Below are 19,881 nucleotides of genomic sequence, written 5' to 3' on the forward strand. Positions count from 1 at the left end.
TCTGGATTATGGGTTCCCCTCCCTCTACTCTTCCAAGCATCTCCCTCCTTCCCCTCCCATCTGAATCCACTTCCTTTCTGTCTCTTATTGGGGAAAAAGAGGGCTTCTAAAGGATAATAATAAAATACAAAAAAAATGAATCATAATAAGATAAAACAAAAAACTGTCACATTAAAATTGGACAGGACAGACAGAAAAAAAGGAACTAAAAGAGAAGGCACAAGAATCTGAGACCCACTTTTTGACACACTCAGGAATCCCATAAAAACACTAACCTGGAGGCCATAATATCTGAGCAGTATCCTGAGGGAGACCTAGCTGGGCCCTGTTCTTGCTGCATTATCCTCTGTGAGTACTGAGCTTCCATCATGTTGATTTAGAGAGGATTATTTTTGTGGTGTCTTCTGTCCTCTCTCGTTCTTACACTCTTTTTACCTCTTCTTTGGGGTTCTGTGGTCTCTGAGGAGCTGGGGCAGATTTGATGAAGACATCCCATTAGGGCCCAGTGTTTCAAAGTCTCTCATTCGCTGTATAATGTCTGGCTGTGAGTCTCTGTATTTGTTCCCATCTATTGTAGGAGAGAACTTCTCTGATAATGGCTGAGCAAGGCATTGATCTAAGAGTGCAGCAGAACATCATTAGGAGATAGTTTATCTCTACACTTGTTGCTGTTGTTGGTTTTTTGATTGTTTTTAGAAAAGCAGTATTTTGTTTTAGTCCATGACTCTGGGCTATCTAGTCTCTGGTTATTGGTCACATAAGCAGTGTCAAGTATGGCTTCCATCTTGTGGTGTGGGATTCAATTCAAATCACATATTGGCTGGTTGCCCCACAAGCTTTGTGCCATCATAGCTTATGACCAAAGGTCTTTGCTTTCCTTGAGGGAAGCACGTCAGACTAAAAGGACTGTGGCTACCTGGTGTTTATGCTTTTTGTTTTTGTTTTTCTGATAGTGTACATAATACCTTCCCATACCAAAGAAACTATAAAATAGGGGTGAAAGGAGTAGACATAAATTTGTTGACAGCTACTTAGTCAAACAATCATGATTATGTACTGCTTGAAAGAAGATCAGGTAATCACAATTCTAATTTTCTGAGTTAAGCTCCAAATTAACTCAGTTGATCTTAACTTTAGTGGGCATGAAACACTTAAACCAGAGTTAAGAAAGCAAATTAACTCTGTTGATCTTAGTTTAGTGTCCATAGGACACTCAAGGCACATATGCAAATCAAGCATGCATAAAATATTAGGGGACCTGCGTCGACCATAACAACCGTAACAGATTGCATAAGTCTTCATGAAAAGAATCAAAAGTGGTGGAAAACATGAAGGAAAATGCTTTTCTCTTTTCAACATGCCATTAATTAAATTATTATACAAAGGAGAGCCTTGGGAGTCTCCCATCTTGTTTTTGTTTCTTCTTCAAACAACTGCTGCCTTTATTATCTGAAGGTGTCTGGAAATTGTTTGCTTTGGAATTTGATTTGTATCTCTGTCATAATTATAGCAGAGAAAACATACTATGATTCTGAAGACATGCATGCTAGTTGACTAAAAATTATTTAGGGACAGAGGGCAATGGGTTGTATTTAATTAGTCCTGGCCTTCCAGTTGGAAGAATAGCCCTAGGGACTTGTCTTTGAGTTTCTATTTTGTCTTGACTTTCTGTCTTTTTCTTTTTCTTTTTTTTTTTTTTTTGAAATGGAGTGATTAAGCCCAAGGTCTTGTTTATGCTAAACACATGCTTTACCTGGGCTCATATAACTTTCTGTCTGTAAAACAAATAACATCAACTGACATGAACTGATTTCCCTCCTCTAAGTGTGGTCGAAAGTGCATAGTCACAGGCATACACGGTAGGCATTCCTTAAATACCATTGCTTTAACAAACATCTACAAATACTTTTCACATGTAAGGTTCTGTTGCTTCTAAGAACCACATGTGTAATTTAAAATTTTCATGTAGTCACAAGTTTAACTTCAACTGCATATTACACATAACCTCATTGTGATGATTTTATATGCTTGTCCCAGGGAGTCGCACTATTAGGAGGTATGGCCTTGTTGAAGTAGGTGTGTCACTGTGGGCAGGGGCTTAAGACCCTCATCCTAGCTGCCTGGAAGTCAGTCTTCCACTAGCAGCCTTCAGATGAAGATGTAGAACTGTAAGCCCCTCCTGCACCATGCCTGCCTGGATGCTGCCCTCCTTTTACCTTGATGATAATGAACTGAAATCTCTGAACCTGAAAGTCAGTCCCAATGAAATGCTGTCCTTTATATGACTTGCCTTGGTCATGGTGTCTGTTCACAGCAGTAAACCCTAACTAATTATTTATCTATCCTGAATATTTTAATTTATTTCACTGTCTAATCAACATTGTATATATTATGTATTTTTCTTGTGTGCATATATACAGTTTACATATGTGTATATATGTTTTCATGTATGTAAGCATACCTGTGTGTATGCACATGTACATGTGGATGTCCAAAGTTGACCTCCTTTTCAAATGTCTTTTTCTATTGGTCTACTTTATTGAGGTAGGGGTTCTCTCTGAATATAAAGATTACAAATTCTAGCTGGTCTAGCTAACCACTTTTCCCCAGGCATCCCTATCTCTGCTTCTGAGTGCTGGGATTTCAGGTGACTGACACACCCGCCCAACTTTTAGGTGAGTTTTAGGGATTTAACTCCTGTTCTCTTGCTTGCATGGCAAGCGATTTATCCGTAGTCTGATGCTAATCTTTTAATGTGATCTTTTGCTTTTTATTGTCATAAAGCCTTTGAGGTTTTGTTCATGTTCCCCACTTTTAGAAGGTCTCAGTTCAGAATAACATCATTTAAATTGCTCAGTTATTTCACATGGCTGATGGCTTCCTTTCCGGGAAACACAATTTGGAAAGCAGGTCTTTGCTTGCTGTACTCATTGATTCCAAATAGCCACAGGGATTGACATGAAATTTATGGATTTGTAATAATGCTTCTTAACTTGGGATGTTTTGCATCCTAGGGAACATTTAGCAATGTGTGGAATGGTTTTAGTTATCATAACTGGGGAAAGGGTATGCCACCGTCATTTAGAGTCTGAAGACACAGCTAAATGTCTTACAATACAAAGAATACAAACTCCTCTCTCCAGGCAAGAACTGACTCTGCTGCTCCTGTTGAGATACCATGTTATATATAACCTGTTTGGACAGTGAATATGGGAGACTGGCTGATATAGAGACATTTTGTCTTCCTCATTGAAAGATCGATGTATCTATGATGTTTGTGATAGTTTGGGTTGCAGTCATCTGACCTAAGAGGTATGAGTTGTTTTTTTTTCCTGCCTCAGTATTTATGATGTTTGGTAGATACTACAATCTTTACAAGGAGAAAACATTACCAAGGTATAAACTGAGTCCAAATGGCATATGGATCAGACACAGAAGCTGGAGAAACAGCTACTTTGACTTACAATATTTACAATACTTACAATACTTAACAATATTTTGACTCATACGACAGGGAAATCAAGTCACAAACTGGTAGCTTTCTGGTCAAGCCCAAGGATTCTGAGAGGTCCCACACAATATCATAAATAGGTTAATAAGAATGAAATCAGGAGAAATAAACACATTTTCCACGTTAAAGATAGTGTGTACAAAATAAACTGTGGCACTCATGGTTTAAAGAAACAAGTGTTACTATCTCATCTTGGCTAGAGGTTAGCGGCCTGGGTGTGGCTTATCTGGGCTCTCTGCTGAGAATCTTGACAGAAAGAAATCCTCCTCTGGGGCTGATTTCCCTTTTGACGTTGAGTCATCTTCTAACTCACAAATTGTTGCAGGGCCCTATTCCTTGTGGTTGTGGGACTGGGACCCTCTGCTCTTCTTAGACACTGGCTAGTTCCTACACCATAACATCTCTCCCTATTTGATGCTTCAGCAAGAAGCAACTGCTTCTGCAGGCCTCTCTGGGGTCTACAACCTCTGACCACGCAACTCTATTAATGTTCATGTGATTAGGTCTTTATTTGATTTGCATGAAGTTGATGGAGTAAGGACTGGAAGCCATCTGCAAAAATCGTTGCTCTATAACTCAGCATATTTGTAAGAGTGATAGCTCACAGACGTACCCTGTGATCTTGGTGAAGCCATGCACTTCTGTCCTATTTCAGAGTCTCCCGTTGAGTAACAAAAGGGGCTCATCATAGGATGAGAAAGTTGACTCTCTGTGGCATAGAGAGAAAGACCTTTATTTCACCTGCCATTTCTCTCATTTGAAAAACTACTCAGGATGAAACTCCCTTGTACTTGTTTGAGTTTCTCTCCTTGACACTCATGCTCCTGACTCTATGGAGTTTACTTATATTTGGATCGGTTGCTTTATTGTTATAGAACACAGGGTCTTACCACATGGCTATGGCTGCTCATGTGCTTGAGATAAAGGCCAGGTTAGCTCCAAGCTTACATCTTTCCCCAGAGCTGAGATTACAGGCATGTTCTACCATACCTGGCTTGCTTGCTTTTTTGAAGTTTTTAAAAAATATATTATAATATCAAACATAGTTCCTCTTTTCTTTACTCTCATCAAGCCCTCTGGTGAATCTCCCAGCCTTGTTTTCTTTTAAATCATGGGCTTCTTTTTTTAAAAGTGTTGTTACATACACAGATATAGATCTATTTCTATTTCTCTCTCTCTGTGTTTGTGTATGTATATATATTCTAAATACATAAGTACAATTTGTTTAGTCTATGTAATGTTATAGCATATATATGTGTGTGTGTGGTGTGTGTGTGTGTGTGTGTGTGTGTGTGTGTGTGTATTTAGGGTTGACCAATGGTATTGGGTAACAGTCTCTTCCATTGGGGCAGATCGTTCCCTCCCAACCCTCTGCACTCTTCAGACCTTAGTTTTGTTTTGCTCATCTTGGTTCTTATTTCTTTCTATTGTAGATTCCTCTGTTTCCTTTAATCTAACCTCTTTTATTTCTTTAGCTTCACTGATATTGTGATTTACTCTGAACTGCAGCATCATTTGCATCGAGATAGGATATTGGGATAGAAGGAAGCCAACTCTCTTTGAAAATATTGATTTTACACATTCTTCCATTTCTGCTGAAGGAGCCTGATCCTGTTGGAATTGGTCAGCTTCTCCCAAACCCATATGAAGTCTGATTGTGACAGTCACATTAGATACAAGGTCATCACAACTGAGTGTGAATAAGAGCTCTGGTCTTCTGCTTCTAACTTAGGAAGCTCAGTCTTGTAGGTTTTGCTTTTGTTTTCTTTTCAGGAAAAGCAAAGATGTCCTAAGTTACTTAATAAGAGACTGGGTAGTTTTTGTTGTTGTTGTTGTTTGTTATTATTATTATTATTATAGTTTTCACTGTGACTCAAATAGCATTGCATGCATTTCTTGTTTGAGTTAGCTTAGAGTAGTGGCCTTGGACCCCAGTGTTGCTGTTGTAAATTTAGCACATTTCCAGCACTAGCTTAACATCCTTTTATACCAGTTTTCAGGTTCTCCATTCACAAAATGTAAGAGTTCAGAAATAATGCATTTTCCAAGATTTCTAAATGTTTGTAGCATTTGGCATTGGTTTTAAAATTAATGTAAAGCCCAACTCAAATAGCTCATGGTAAATTATAAAAGCATATAATTTTCTTTAAAATAAGATTAACTATGCCACAACCAACATTATAAATATAGTGAAAAATCACAGAATAACAGAATGGAACAGTGCTAAGGGTAATTTTTCCTTGGAATGGATTGTGTAATCAATGTTCTATGAGCATGTACACATATGGCTATGGTCTTACGTCCTGTCTCGAATGGCAACATGCACTAGCTAGGCCGCTTTCCAAACACAACTATGTGATAGTTGGGTGTCTATGCAATATATAACTTTACCCAAATTGCCTCACATTATAGCCATCATGACATTACTTCATAATAGCAGGGCTTGGGAGGTGGAGTGTGGTTTCTCTCTTGATTTCTAAGAGGCAGATTACAATTTTCTTTTCATAAAACCTGCTCCTGCTTACTTGGTTAAGTTATAACTGATCTAAGAAAAGACTACATGTATTTTAAGTTTACAAACATACACACTTATTTTGATGTGGTTGTGTTAGGAATTGAACCTAGGCCTTGCTTATGTCAGACAAGTGTTCTACCACTAAACTGCAGCTACAGTTTAGTGATAGGCATTATCAAGTCAAGAGAGCAAATATTCGTGTCAGATGCTAATTTCCTCATGCCTCTTGGAAATACACATCAACTTATTCACCATCAGTATACAGCTTCCTGCTCTTACTTACGTTCCAGTGTTTTTCCATAAGTGGCTTCCCTCAGTATGCATTACACCACTGATCTGTTCTCTCATGCATCAGGGGCTGGTACCAGCGTGGTACCATCCATGTGGTTGTATTGCATCCATGTGGATTGTTAAGATTTGAATGTAAAATGTCATCCACAGACTGTTATGTATGGATGTGTTCTTCTCAGAGATGATTCTGGTTTGAGAAATTGTAGACCTTCTGGGAGGTGGAGAAAAAAACCCACAAATGATCTTTGAGGGATGGGTCTTGAGGTTTTCAGGCTACCCAGTCTTCCTGTCCTGTCTTGTCCAAGCTTCCTATTGCTCAGAGATGGGAGGAGGTGAGGTCGCCGCATATTCCCCCCAACCATGGAGCTCTCTTCCATTATGTTCTCCCTATGGTGATGGATGGTATCTCTTCCAACTGTGTGACAAAACAAATCCTTCCTCGCTTAAACTGATGTTGTGAGGCATTCTACAGTAACACAAAAAGTAAACATTACAGTTACATTTCAAGCAACGGTTGAGTTGCGATCCAAAGTGTCCATCCCATCTTATGTCCTCATAGACATTGTGTTGGAGTTTTTGTTCCTCTACTGCCTTGCCAGCTCTGGTTTTTAGCTAATCCCAATGCATGCACACTGTCATCCTGTGGTCTCACTTGTGTTTGTTTGGCAGGCAGTGAAATTACACATCTTTTCATGTACTTACTAGTTGTATTAGTTAGTTTTTGTTGCTGTGATAAAACACCATGACCAAAACCAACTTATGAAAGAGTTTATTTTGGCTTACATTGTAGTCAGTAAGCAGTCTCTGTACTTCTAAAGTATTTTTATTAGTATAAGAAATCTGGAATGGTTGGCTTTTCTTTAGATACTTAAATTATTTTTTTCTTGAAATGTAATCACATACCATAGCAGTGGATGTGGTCTGGGAAGGCCAGCTAAGAACGGAGAGTTTGGACTTGAGATTGATGGTCTTCTCATGATACTATCATTCCTCTGAACTTACCTGTGATGCGCTCCCAGATCCTCCTCAGCTAATTCAAAGACCCTGATAAATCAGAATAGACTAGTTTAACTAGCAACCCTCACCTAATACAGTCTCTTTTAAAATCCACCATTTATCATCACATAGGGCTACAGTAACTGGAGAATCTCATGAGATAACTATGGTGAGCTGCCACACAGCTACGAGGCACATTTTCATGTACACATGATGAGTATCATCAACAGATGCTAAAGGTACCAACACTCGAGGACATAAAGAGAGCAGCTTCCTCAGTGTTGTGCTCAGGGTGACTAGTTAGCTGTCTAGGGATTGAGCATCAGAGCTGTAGTTTACTGGGATTAGGGGCTGGAGACTTGGAGATCTGAGAGATTATAGAAGGACATTTTGAGGTGAGTATGTATCATTCACAATCCCCACTTTTCTAATCATAGACACAGAGCAAATGAGTAAGGAAACAATGCTCTCAGATAGTCCCAGGGGGCAGTGTACAGGCACCTTCTGGCTTCTTTTGACTTATGTCTTCCTTTCAGGTTGGTTGTGGATTTTTTTTAATTGTTCTTTTATTTTCATTTCAGTAAATTCCCTCTGAGGAACACAACACAACATAAAGAAATAAAAAAGTAAAAATGTTTTAAATTGAAATTAAAGTATAATTACATCATCCCCCCTCTTCCTTTTTCTCCCTCTCAGCCCTCCTGTGTATCCTGCCCTGTTTTCTTTCAAAGTCATGGTACCTTTTTATTTAATTGTGATATATATATATATATATATATATATATATATATATATATATATCCTAACTATATAAATATAGCTTGCTCACTTATTATAGTATTACTTGTATGGATGTGATTTCAGGACTGATTTTTTTTAAATCATAGTTTTTTAAAAAATTATAGTTTATTTTAATCACCTCTCAAGATAATAGTACATGTTTCTTATCTTTGAACAGATAGTTGTTTAAATCCCAAACCCCACCTTATTTATAGTTGCATGGTAAGCTGCTTCTTAATGGCTTGTTACACTACTGCAGCATGTCAGAGATTTTTAATCTAGGAGGTCAGCTGTGTCTGAGTATGTGTCTTGTATGTGTGGCAATATAAATACTGTATGCATGTGAATTATAGAGTATTTGTGGGTAAACACATACCAATATGCATGTAATAATACAATCATGTATTAAAATCAAGGCAGATTCTGAGAGGGAGTCTTGACCATGGAGAGAACCCTGAGCTTGGAAACAGAGGTCTAATTTCCAGTGTGTGTTGGTTTGAAGAGGTATGGCCTCCATAGATTCATGTGCGTAAATGCTTGGCCATAGGGAGTGATATTATTGAGTAATGTGGGCTTATTGGAGGAAGTCTGGTCTTGTTAGAGGAAGGGTGTCACCATGAAGGTGGGGCTTTGAGATCTTAAATGCTTAAGCTGTGCTCAGTGTGAAAGACATTCAGTCTTCTTCCGATGCTTGTGCATCAAGATGTAGAACTCTTGTTTCCTCCAGAACTCTGTCTATACATTGCCATGCTTCCTGCCATAACAATAGACTAAGCCTCTGAAACTGTAAGCCATCTCCAATTAAGTGTTTTCTTTTGTAAGAATTGCTATGGTCATAATGCCCCTTCACAGCAATAGAATCCTAAGACACCCTGTAAACTTGAAAATACCATTGAGCTGTGTTTTCTTCATCAAAAATAGAAAAGCCCTCACAATTTATGGACTCTCTTTAGTTTGCCAAGTGTTCAGTGAACTGACAGGGTCATTGTGCTTTTTGATGATGTCATCACGGTATTGAAACTGTGAGATCTCATGTGTCAGCAAGCTTAGTTATCCTCAAGGTATTTTATGAGGTTATATGGTTCATGTGAAGAGTGATGGGAAACAAGGACCAATAGCATTCGGGATGCTTCTCAACTCTTGTGTACTCTAGTCTGGCTTTACTGTTGCTGTGATAAAATACCGTGATCAAAAGTAACCAGGGGAACATAGAGTTTACCTGGTTTACTGGTTCCCATTATTGAAGGAAGATAGGACAGAAACTCAAGTCAAGAATCTAAAGGCAGGAGCTGAGGCAAGGACCAAGGAGAAACATTGCCCCCTGGCTCACTTCCCTGACATACTCAGCTACCATTCTATATACATGCCAGGTCTACCTACCCAGGGATGGTACCACCCACATTAGGCTGGACCCTTCTACATCAATTAACAATTAACAAAATATCCCACAAACATGCCCACAGGACTGTCTAATGGCAAAAGTTCCTCTGTAGAGCTTACCTCTTAGGTGTGTCTAGGTTTGTGTTGTGTTAACAGACTGTGACCAGATAGTACTCCAGCCTTTTCAGTGTGGTTGCATAAATATGATTGGAGATGAGTCCCAATTGCTGTGGTCCTTTGGAAGAGTTAATAAGAAATGATAGTATGTGCAGAAGAGAGCTGATCTCAGTTTGCAGAATGGCTGGACTCTGGATTAGCAAAGACTGGGCTAGAGAGACTATTGGTCTCCTTGACTCTCTCTGTAAAATAGGATTCATATTCTCTGGAAACCTAATTGCTTATTGATTCTCCAGAGACTGGTGCTGTAACTCTCATGGTGATTTTATTCTACTTTAACCTTTTAATTTCTCTTCAGGTTGATTGTCAATTTTTCCTTCAGTGACATCATGGTTTTTTTGGGAAGGCTTCACTGCATTGTGAAGTGGAAACAGGGCCTGCTTACTCAGCACTTCCTGGCTTCACATCAACCTTTGATTATTTCTAAAACCATTTTCTAGGCCTGTAACACTTCCCTGCCACTTGTTTGCAGAGAGTTTGAAAGTAGTAAACTAGATCTAAACATTTTGGTGAACCACTGAGCAGTAGGCATGGCTTCAAGCCTGCAGCAGCTGTCTGTGTCTCTGTCTTACATCTGGTGTCTTAACTGGAGCCCTTTATGTCAGAACATAATCTACTTAAAAAGTTTCTGTTTATGTCACGAATAATAAGCCTGGTGGTTCTTTACAACACCCAATCTCCCTAAACTGCCTATTCAGACAATAGACTTCTTTTCCCAGTAAAAGAATGAAACACAAGCCCTTTAGGTTTCTTGTAGAATATTCATTTGTGTGCGTGTGTGTGTGTGTGTGTGTGTGTGTGTGTGTGTGTGTGTTAAAAATGTAATTGGCAAGTTGTGTCTCAACTGTGTTCATAGCATGCATACAGTGACATTAAATAAAAGGATGATAGGATACATCCTTATTTCAGATTTGAAATATGCATGTCATATGTATAAAATAAATTCTAAGATACACATGCATGTAGTTCATGAGAACAGAGTTCTCTAAGAATGTCCATGTCTGATGATTTTCAATTTGAGGGCATACCATACTTTTTTTTTTTTTTTGGTTCCCAGACACTAGGACTGAGTCAATATCATCAACATTCACCTTCATCCTTTGTTTGTAATTTCTCTTGCTCCTTACCTGTATTCATTGCCCCCTAATTTACATCAACATCTTCAAGCATCTATCTTTATGTAGCTAGACTTCACCAAAGACTAGGTTGTTTTCCTTTTAGCATTGGACAGATTTAAGGAAGTCTTATTTTATTGCCTGCTTACAAGCAAAATCATGAACAAAAGAAGCATGCCATCCTAACACTGGGTAGGATTAGTCTCACTCACCCTATCACCTGAGAGAATAGACTTTCTATTAGTATGGATTGCTGTGTGTTGTCCGTGGACTGTTTGAGTGGAATGCAAAGAGGGTGACCACCTGGTCCTACTGTCTATAGAATTTGGCAAAGTTAACATAATTTTAGACTAACTTGGCTTCCAAACAAACAATAAACCCCTAAAAATTATCTACTTGTTGCATTGACAAATTATGAATAATTTAACAGTAATTAGATATGGATAAAGAGAGGATTGGTAAAGTAGAAAAATAAATATGAAGAAGTATAGACCATAGACCGCAAAGAGATTGACAATAGACACTTGAATATAAGGTGCATTTGAATCCTAGGAGAGAGCAGGATAATGAAGAGTTAACATGAGATGTTTTCAGAGTTGGTAATAGATTTTGAGTTGTTTGAATTGGGAAGTACAATTTACTTTTCAAAAAAAGTCTGACTGAAATTTAGGTTTATTAACATTATCATATTTATATTTTAATCGTGGCACTAAGGGCAAGAAGGCAAAACAAGATAGAGCTGAAATGTTGAATGATAATATCTGAGAAGTTTGGAGGTGAGTGACAAGGAGTAAAACACTTAATTGTTTCTACTTTGATTGGCCAGAGCATTTGGTAGGAAGGAATGCTAAATTTCCAAGAGCAGAGAGAAAATAATTCAATTAAAGCTGAAACGACACAGTGGTAAAAAGGTAAGTTAGGAGGAAAATTAAGAAGCAGCACACCATGGGTGAAACAGAACAACATATTGGATGAGATTAATAGGAATAAGTCACAATTAGTGGCTACACTAAGTGTAAATGGCTCATTTTTATCAGGAGCAAGGCTGATTGTCAAACTGTCTATGGTTGCTTACAAGCAAACGTAAATCAAGGAACTTTGTGTACATGAATCAAGAGACACATCCACAAATGTCTTCATGAGCATTGGTTTTTTAACACAGATAAACATGAAAATTGAATACAATTCATATGTTCTTTAGTGTGTACATAGTTCAATACCTTGTGGCACATTTACATGTACTGTATCACCAATGACAGTGAATGGATGGAAATTTACAGATAAGCACAGATGACTCTAAAATCATAATGTTGGATTTATAGCATGCTCACAATCCATAAACACGTTATATTTAATACACACACACAAATATGTAGGGAAGCCTTTTAATTCTGCGAAATCCATATTTAGTAAAATTCAGCATAAGACTCTTTCTCTGGGTGGTAGCAGAGGTGACTTTTAGAATATATTTACAAAGGTAAGAGCTGTGGCATAAGTCCTTGAGTTCAGGACTCAGGGCATGGTTTGTGATTCTGCTGTTTCCACCTTTAAATTCTCAGTAATTCTGAACAAAGGACCTTGCATTTTTCACTAGTTTCTTTATTCTGTAATTGATCTTAGAATTTTTAAATGTTGACAGACAGTGCAGCCTGTACCAATAATTTTATTTTCCTAATCCAGATGATGGTGATTTAAAAAATACGTTACTTCCACAGCTAAATGGAACACACAGGCAAAAGACTCCCATTATCACAGCCTAGGTGCAATCAAATACCACTCATTATGTGGTAGTGAGGTAGAAATTGGTCTGAGTTGTTCAATAATTATACTAAGCATATGCTTTGGACTCTGTAAAACAAACGAGCAATATCATTTTGTAGAAGGGTGTAGGCTTAGATTTTTCAAAACCAACTTTAAAAGGGTAATCAAGCGCTTTGACACCACTTCTAGCTCACCAACCAATGGTAGGGGAGAAATGATGGTAAACAAGACAAAAGGATGTGGACCTGTTAGAAGTAGTTTTTTTTTGGGGGGGGGGGCAATTCCAATCTCCATTGTTAGGATACTAGCAGTCAGTTCAGTAGTGTCAGTATACCAAACATGAATTAGCAACGATAACACCATCCCACAGAAACAGCTATGCCTCCCCACTCTGAATCTGCTGGAGTCGATGGGAATGACCAGAACCAGCTGGGATGCCCGAAGTTCTCTGCAGTGCCTAGCTATGCAAGCATCGTCACTGTCCATTGACTCCTATTTATACTCTCTCCTAACATGACATGTCCTCTCACTGGTCTTGCCTCAGCAAAAATCACCATGGTGAATCTGCATCACATGACAACCAGAAACTTCCTCTTCAGAAGAGCCTCCATATCTCTTGACACAATTGGGTCTTGAGCTGTGCATGTTTTCCAATTTTCTTTGCAAATGTCTTACCGCCTGCATTATTTGGAGCCTCTGACATTAAAGAACATTTTAAGATTACAGCATTTAAAGATTACAGTGCATGACCAAACTGGGTCTATTGCAGTCACCAGTAGCCAGTATACCCAGTCTCCTCTGAAGAAACTAGCTGCCATCTTATTGTGGTAGACATTGCCTATGCAACTCATCTGGGAAGTCAATGGCTCACTGTGCAAGTGTGAACCGAGAGGCACATATACTACATCCATGGAATGTGGAAGCTTCAGAGTTCACACCTGCAGGTGATTGGTGTGTTTGCTGCATGGTAAACCCCCTTCTCATATAGCAGCCTGGGAGATGCAGAGATTCACAGCGTACTAACCAGGTTCCAAACCTTTAGCCAGTGTGGACCTTCAGCTCGTTGGGAGTTCTCAAAGGGATTGCAAAACTGCATTCAGTGTTTCTGCATAATTGTGTATCTCCTATGTGTATCTTAACTCTGACCTTCTGCCCACATTTATTATCCTGCCTTTAAGCTTCTGCAGTCTCTAGTCATTTCATAAATATTAATAGCCCACCCCAAATCTCAACTCAACATCTGTATATTAAAGCTTTGGTCCACTCTGCCCCATCCTTGCTCATTTTAATGCTTTCTTACTTTTATGGTTCTGGTTAATTCTTTTTGTTGTCTTCACCTCTGGGATTGGATGCAGGTTCCTGGCAAACACTCTACCACTCTCTAACTCACCCCTGCCTCTGCTCCTGCCCAATCCCTAATCCTTGGCCCTAATTGAGTCTTTGAGATAAAGTTCTCTTCATTCTCATCCATCCCCTTTCCTCTGAGGCACTCATAGTCTTTCCTGGTTAAAGGTAGATCTGTTACACTACTTAGAGGCGAGTCTATGTATGGTCTTCAAGGAACTGAACTGCCATGTAGATGTAGGCATTGCCTACACTTGTGATTGTGTGACCATCACATGGACTGCACAGGGATAAGTTGTCTTATGAAGTATTGGTGACGACTTTTTTTTCTTAAATACAAAAGGTCTCAAAGGCAGCAGAGATAACAATAAATATTATACTAATGTTTGCCAAATTTCATGAGTCTATTGCCTTGAAATAAACCATGGGTTGGCTGAGCGCACTATGTGCAGGTGAGTAAGTTGTAGTAAGATTCTAAAGGAATCTTTGCATCCTTTTTTCCCTCATTGTGGAGAGCTATACAAACCCATGAAAGGAAAGGAAATTAATAGCACAAATGAAGAAGTTTGTGAGTCACTGTGGTACGAAGAACAAGAGGGAAAAATAGAAAAAGCACTGGTAGTTAGGATTAGCAGAGAAAAATAATAAGGGTAAATAACATTTGTTCGTATTTAATTAAGAGTCTCCCTGAAGCCAAGTATATTGGCTTACCCTCCCCATTCTCTCTGAGAGCTCTCAAAAATATCCAGAACTCCATTATTACTTAAGACAGGTATATTTTGAATTATTGTTTAGTTTTATCTTTTTGTTTCTTTTACATTTGCCTAATGTATTTTCTTATTTATTTCCTAAGGAGATTGTGTCATTGAATGTTCTTCTGAGAGCATAATATATTTCAAAGATATGCTTCTTTTTTATTGTTAGTAATGAATTTGGTACACTGCATATCAATTATATCGATATTAGAAAGGTGTTTTTAAATCAGGATATGGTAGTGAAATGGCCATCTTTCTTTGATTCAGATGAGCCTCAATTTGAATCTTGTGATGTGACATTTTTTAGTCAGGGCCTTTTTTAAAAATTAAATTTATTTATTCACTTTATAATCCAGTATCAAGCCTCACTCTCTTCCCAGTACTCCCTCATGCAAGTTCTCTGCCATTCCCCTTAGAAGGGTAAGTCCCACACTCTGGGTGTCAACAGACTAGGCACATCCTCTCCCATGAGGCCAGACAAGGTTGTCCATTTAGGGGTGTGGGATCCACAGGCAGGCAAGTAGGAAATAGGCTCGGGGAGAGCCCCTGCTTCAGTTCTTTGGGGGGCCGCAAGAAGACCAAGGGGCTCATCTGCTACATATTTTCAGGGGGCCTAGGTCCAGCCTGTGCTTGTTCTTTGGTTGGTGATTCAATCTCTGGGAGTCCCCAAGAGTCCAGGTTAGTTGACTCTGTAGGTCTTCCTGTGGAGTCCCTGTCTTCTTAGGGTCCCTCAATCTTTTTCCTAACCCTTCCATAAGACTCTTGAGCTCCATCTGCCATTGGGGTGTGAGTCTCTGCATCTTTTTTCATTGATTGTTGGATGGAATCTCTCAAAGGACAGTTATGCTAGGTTCCTGTCTGCAAGCATAATGGATTATCATTAATAGTGTTGTATTCGTTCTTGTCTATGGGATGAGTCTCAATTTGGGGCAATCATTGGTTGGCCATTACCTCAGTCTCTGTTCTTTGTCTCTGCACATCTTATAGGCAGGGCACATTTTGGGTTGAAGGATTTGTGGGAGGTTGCTGTCCTTATGGTTCCGCTGAGAGTCTCACATGGCTACAGGAATTGGCCACTTAAGGAACCATATCCTTCACTGCTAGGAATCTCAGCTAGAGTGGCCTCCTTAGGCCCTCTGGTGTCTCTCCCCTTCCCAGGTCCCCGACACATCCTAGAGACTGCCTGCAACCCCAGCCGATCTCCCTTCTCTTTCCCATGTTCTCCTCACATATGACCTCCTGTTCCCCTGCTCCACTCCTCTCCTCATCCCCTCTTCCACTCACTTCCCTCTTTCCATAGACCTCTGATATCTATTTTGTTTTTCCTTCTAAGAAAAATTCAGCCATCCTTCCTAGGGCCCTCGTTGCTATTTGGCTTCTTTGTGTCAGTTGATTATAGCATAGTTGTCCTGTAGTTTATGGCTAATATTCACTGATAAGTAAGTACATAACATGCATGCCACTTTGCCTGTGAAATTCATGATGTCCTATTTTTAATGACTGAATAGTATTCCAGTGTGTAAATGAATAATTTTTTCTTTTTCCATTCTTCAGTTGAGGACATCTGGGCTGTTTCCAGTTTCTGGCTATTACGAATAATGCTGCTATGAACATAGTTGAGCAAGTATCCTTGTGGGATGGTGGAGCATTTTTGGGTATATGCCCAGGAGTGGTATATCTGGGTCTTGAGGTAGAACTATTCCTAATCTTCTGATAAACTGCCAAATTGATTTCCAGAGTGGCTATACAATTCAGCCTTCCCACCAGCAATAGAGAAAGAAGTATTCTCCTTGCTCCACAACCTCACCAGCATGTGCTGGATTTTGAGTTTTGATCTTAGACATTCTGATGAGTGTAAGGTATAATCTCAGAATTGTTTTGACTTGTATTTCCCTGATGACTAAGGATGTTGGACATTTCTTTAGGTGCTTCTCAGCCATTTGAGATTTCTCTGCTGAGAACTCTCTGTTTATCTCTGTAACCCATTTTTTAATTGGGTTATTTAGATTGTTGGTGTCTTCTTTCTTGAGTTATTTATATATTTTGGATATTAGCCCTCTGTCAGATGTAAGGTCAGTCAAGATCTTTTCCCAGTCTGTAGACTGTTGTTTTGTCCTATGATGATGTCCTTAGACTTACAGAAGCTTTTCAGTTTCATGAGGGCCCATTTATTAAGTCTTGACCTTAATGCCTGAGCCATTGGTATTCTGCTCAAGAAGTTGTCTCAAATACTGAAGAGTTCAAGGCTATTCCCCACTTTCTGTTCTATTAGATTAAGTGTATCTGATTTTATGTTGAGGTTTTTGATCCATTTGGACTTGAGTTTTGTGCAGGGTGGTATACAAATTCTATTTGAATTCTATTTGAATTCTTTTACATGAAGACATTGTGTTAGAGCAGCACCATTTGTTGAAGATATTCTCCCTTTCCTGTTGTATGGTTTTGACTTCTTTGTCAAAACTCAAGTGTGCAAAGGTGTGTGGGTTTATATCTGTATCTTCAATTTGATTCCATTGATCAACCTGTCTGTTTCTATACCAGTGCCACACAGTTTTTACTACTAGTGCTATGTAGCATAGTTTGAAGTCAGGGAGAGTAATATCTCTAGAAGTTTTTTTTATTGTTCAGGATTGTTTTAGCTATCCTGGGCTTTTTGTTTTTTTCATATGAAGTTGAGAATTGTTCTTTCGAAATCTGTGAAGAATTGTGTTGGAATTTTGATGGGAATTGCATTGAACCTGTAGATTGCTTTTGGTAAGATGGCCATTTTCACTGTGCTAATCCTACCAAACCATGAACTTGTGAGATCTTTTCCAATTTTTGATATCTTCCTCAGTTCTTTTCTTCAGAGATTTGAAATTCTTGTCATATAGGTTTTTCACTTGCCTGGTTAGAGTTATATGAAGTTACTTTATGTTGTGGTGATTGTGAAGGGCATTGTTTTGTTAACTTCTTTTTAATTCCATTTGTCACTTGTATAGAGGAGGGCTGTAATTTCTTGAGTTAATTTTGCATCCACCCACTTTGCCGGAGTTGTTTATCAGCTGTAGGAGTTCTCTGGCAGAATTTTTGGGTTCACTCATATATACCATTATATCATCTATAAATAGTAGTATTTTGACTTCTTCCTTTTTAATTTATATCCTGTTAAATCTCCTTTAGTTGTCTCATTGCTGCAGCTAGAACTTCAAGTAATGTATTGCAGAGACATGGAGAGAACAAACAGCTTTGTCCTCGATGTTAGTGGAAATGCTTTAAGTTTCTCTTCATTTAATTTGATGTTAGTTATTGGCTTGCTGTATATTGCCTTTATTGTGTTTAGGTAAGCCCCTTGTATCCCTGTTCTCTCCAAGACTTTTATCATAAATGGGTGCTGTATTTGTGTCAAACATTTTTTCAACATCTAGTGAGATAATGATTTTTTGTTCAGTTTTTTTACGTGGTGGATTACATTGTTGGATTTTTGTATGTTGAACCACCCCTGCATCCATGGGATAAAGCCTACTATAATGGATGATGTCCTTGACATGCTCTTGGATGCTGTTTGAGAATTTTATTGAGTATTTTTGCATCCATGTTCATAAGGGAAATTGACCTGAAATTCTCTTTCTTTGTTGAGTCATGTGGTTTGGGTACCAGGATGACTGAGGCCTCATAGAATTAGTGTGTCCGTGTTTCTTTGGTTTCTATTTTGTGGAATCGTTTGAGGAATATTAGCATTAGTCTTAGTATGGCAGATTTTTTGAAAGTCTGGTAGAATTTTGCACTAAAACCATCAGGCCCAGGATTTTTTTTTTTTTTTTTTGATTGGGAGACTTTTAATAACTGCTTCTATTTCCTCAGGTGTTATAGGACTATTGAGATAGTTTACCTCATCTTTTAACTTTGGTAATTGGCAACTGTTTAGAAAATCATCCATTTCATTTAGATTTTCCAATTTTGTAAAGTACAGGCTTTTGAAGACCTAATGATTCTGTGAATTGCCTCACTGTCCGTTTTTATTTATTCCCTTCTGCGTTTTCATCAGAGAGACAACATACAAATTAACAAAATCAGAAAGGATGTTGTCTCTCTGCCTTTCAGTTAGTTTGTCTAAGGGTTTGTCTATCTTGTTGATTTTCTCAAAGTACCAGCTCTTGTCTCCCTTGATTCTTTATATTGTTCCCTTTGTTTCTAATTGATTGAGTTCAGCCATGGAGTTGATTACTTCCTGCAGTCTTCTCCTTCTGGGTGTGTTTGCTTCTTCTTTTTTCTAGAGCCTTCAGATGCATTTTTAATTGTTAGTATGAGAACTCTTCAACTTCTTTATGAGGGCATTCAGTGCTATGAACTTTCCTCTTAGCACTGCTTTCATTGTATCCCATAAGACTCGGTATGCTGTGCCCTCATTTTTGATGAATTCTAGAAAGTTTTTAATTTCTTTCTTTATTTCTTTCCTGAAACAATGATCATTGAGTAGAGAGTTGTTCAGTTTCCATGAGTATGTCAGCTTTCTGCTGTTGTTGAAGTTCAGCTTTAATCCATGGTATCTCAAAAGATGCTTGGGGTTATATCTGTCAAGGCTTGCTTTGTGACCAATTATGAAGAGGTGCTGAGAAGAAGGCATATTCCTTTGTGTTTAGGTGAAATATTCTATAGATATTTGTTAGGTCCATTTGAATCACAACCTCTGTTAGTTTCATTATTTCTCTGTTTAGTTTCTGTCACAATGACCTGTCCAATGGTGAGAGTTGGGTGTTGAGGTCTCCCAATATTAACGTGTGGGGTTTGATGTGTGATTTAAATTTTAGTGATGTTTCTTTTACATATGTGGGTGCCCTGGTGTTTGGGGCATAGATATTCAAAATTGAGATGTCCTTTTGGTGAATTTTTCCTTTAATGAGTATGAAATGTCCTTCCATGTCTCTTTTAATTACTTTCTGATTGAAGGTCTATTTTACTAGATATTAGAATGGCTACTCCAGCTTGTTTCTTGGGTCCATTTGCTTGGAAAACTTTTTTCCATCCCTCTATACTGAGATAATGACTGTATTTATTGCTGAGATGTTTTTCTTGTATGTAGCAGAATGAGGTATTCTGTTATAACAGGATGCATCCATTCTGTTAGTCTGTGTCTTTTTATTAGGACCTTGAGTCAGTCCATTGATGTTGAGAGATAATAATGACCAATGACTGGTAATTCCTGTTATTTTGGTGCCAGTTAAGTGTGTGCATATGCATGTGCATGCGTGTGTGCATGCGTGTGTGCGTGCATAT

Source organism: Apodemus sylvaticus, chromosome 14, assembly GCF_947179515.1.
Source record: "Apodemus sylvaticus chromosome 14, mApoSyl1.1, whole genome shotgun sequence".
NCBI lineage: Eukaryota > Metazoa > Chordata > Mammalia > Rodentia > Muridae > Apodemus > Apodemus sylvaticus.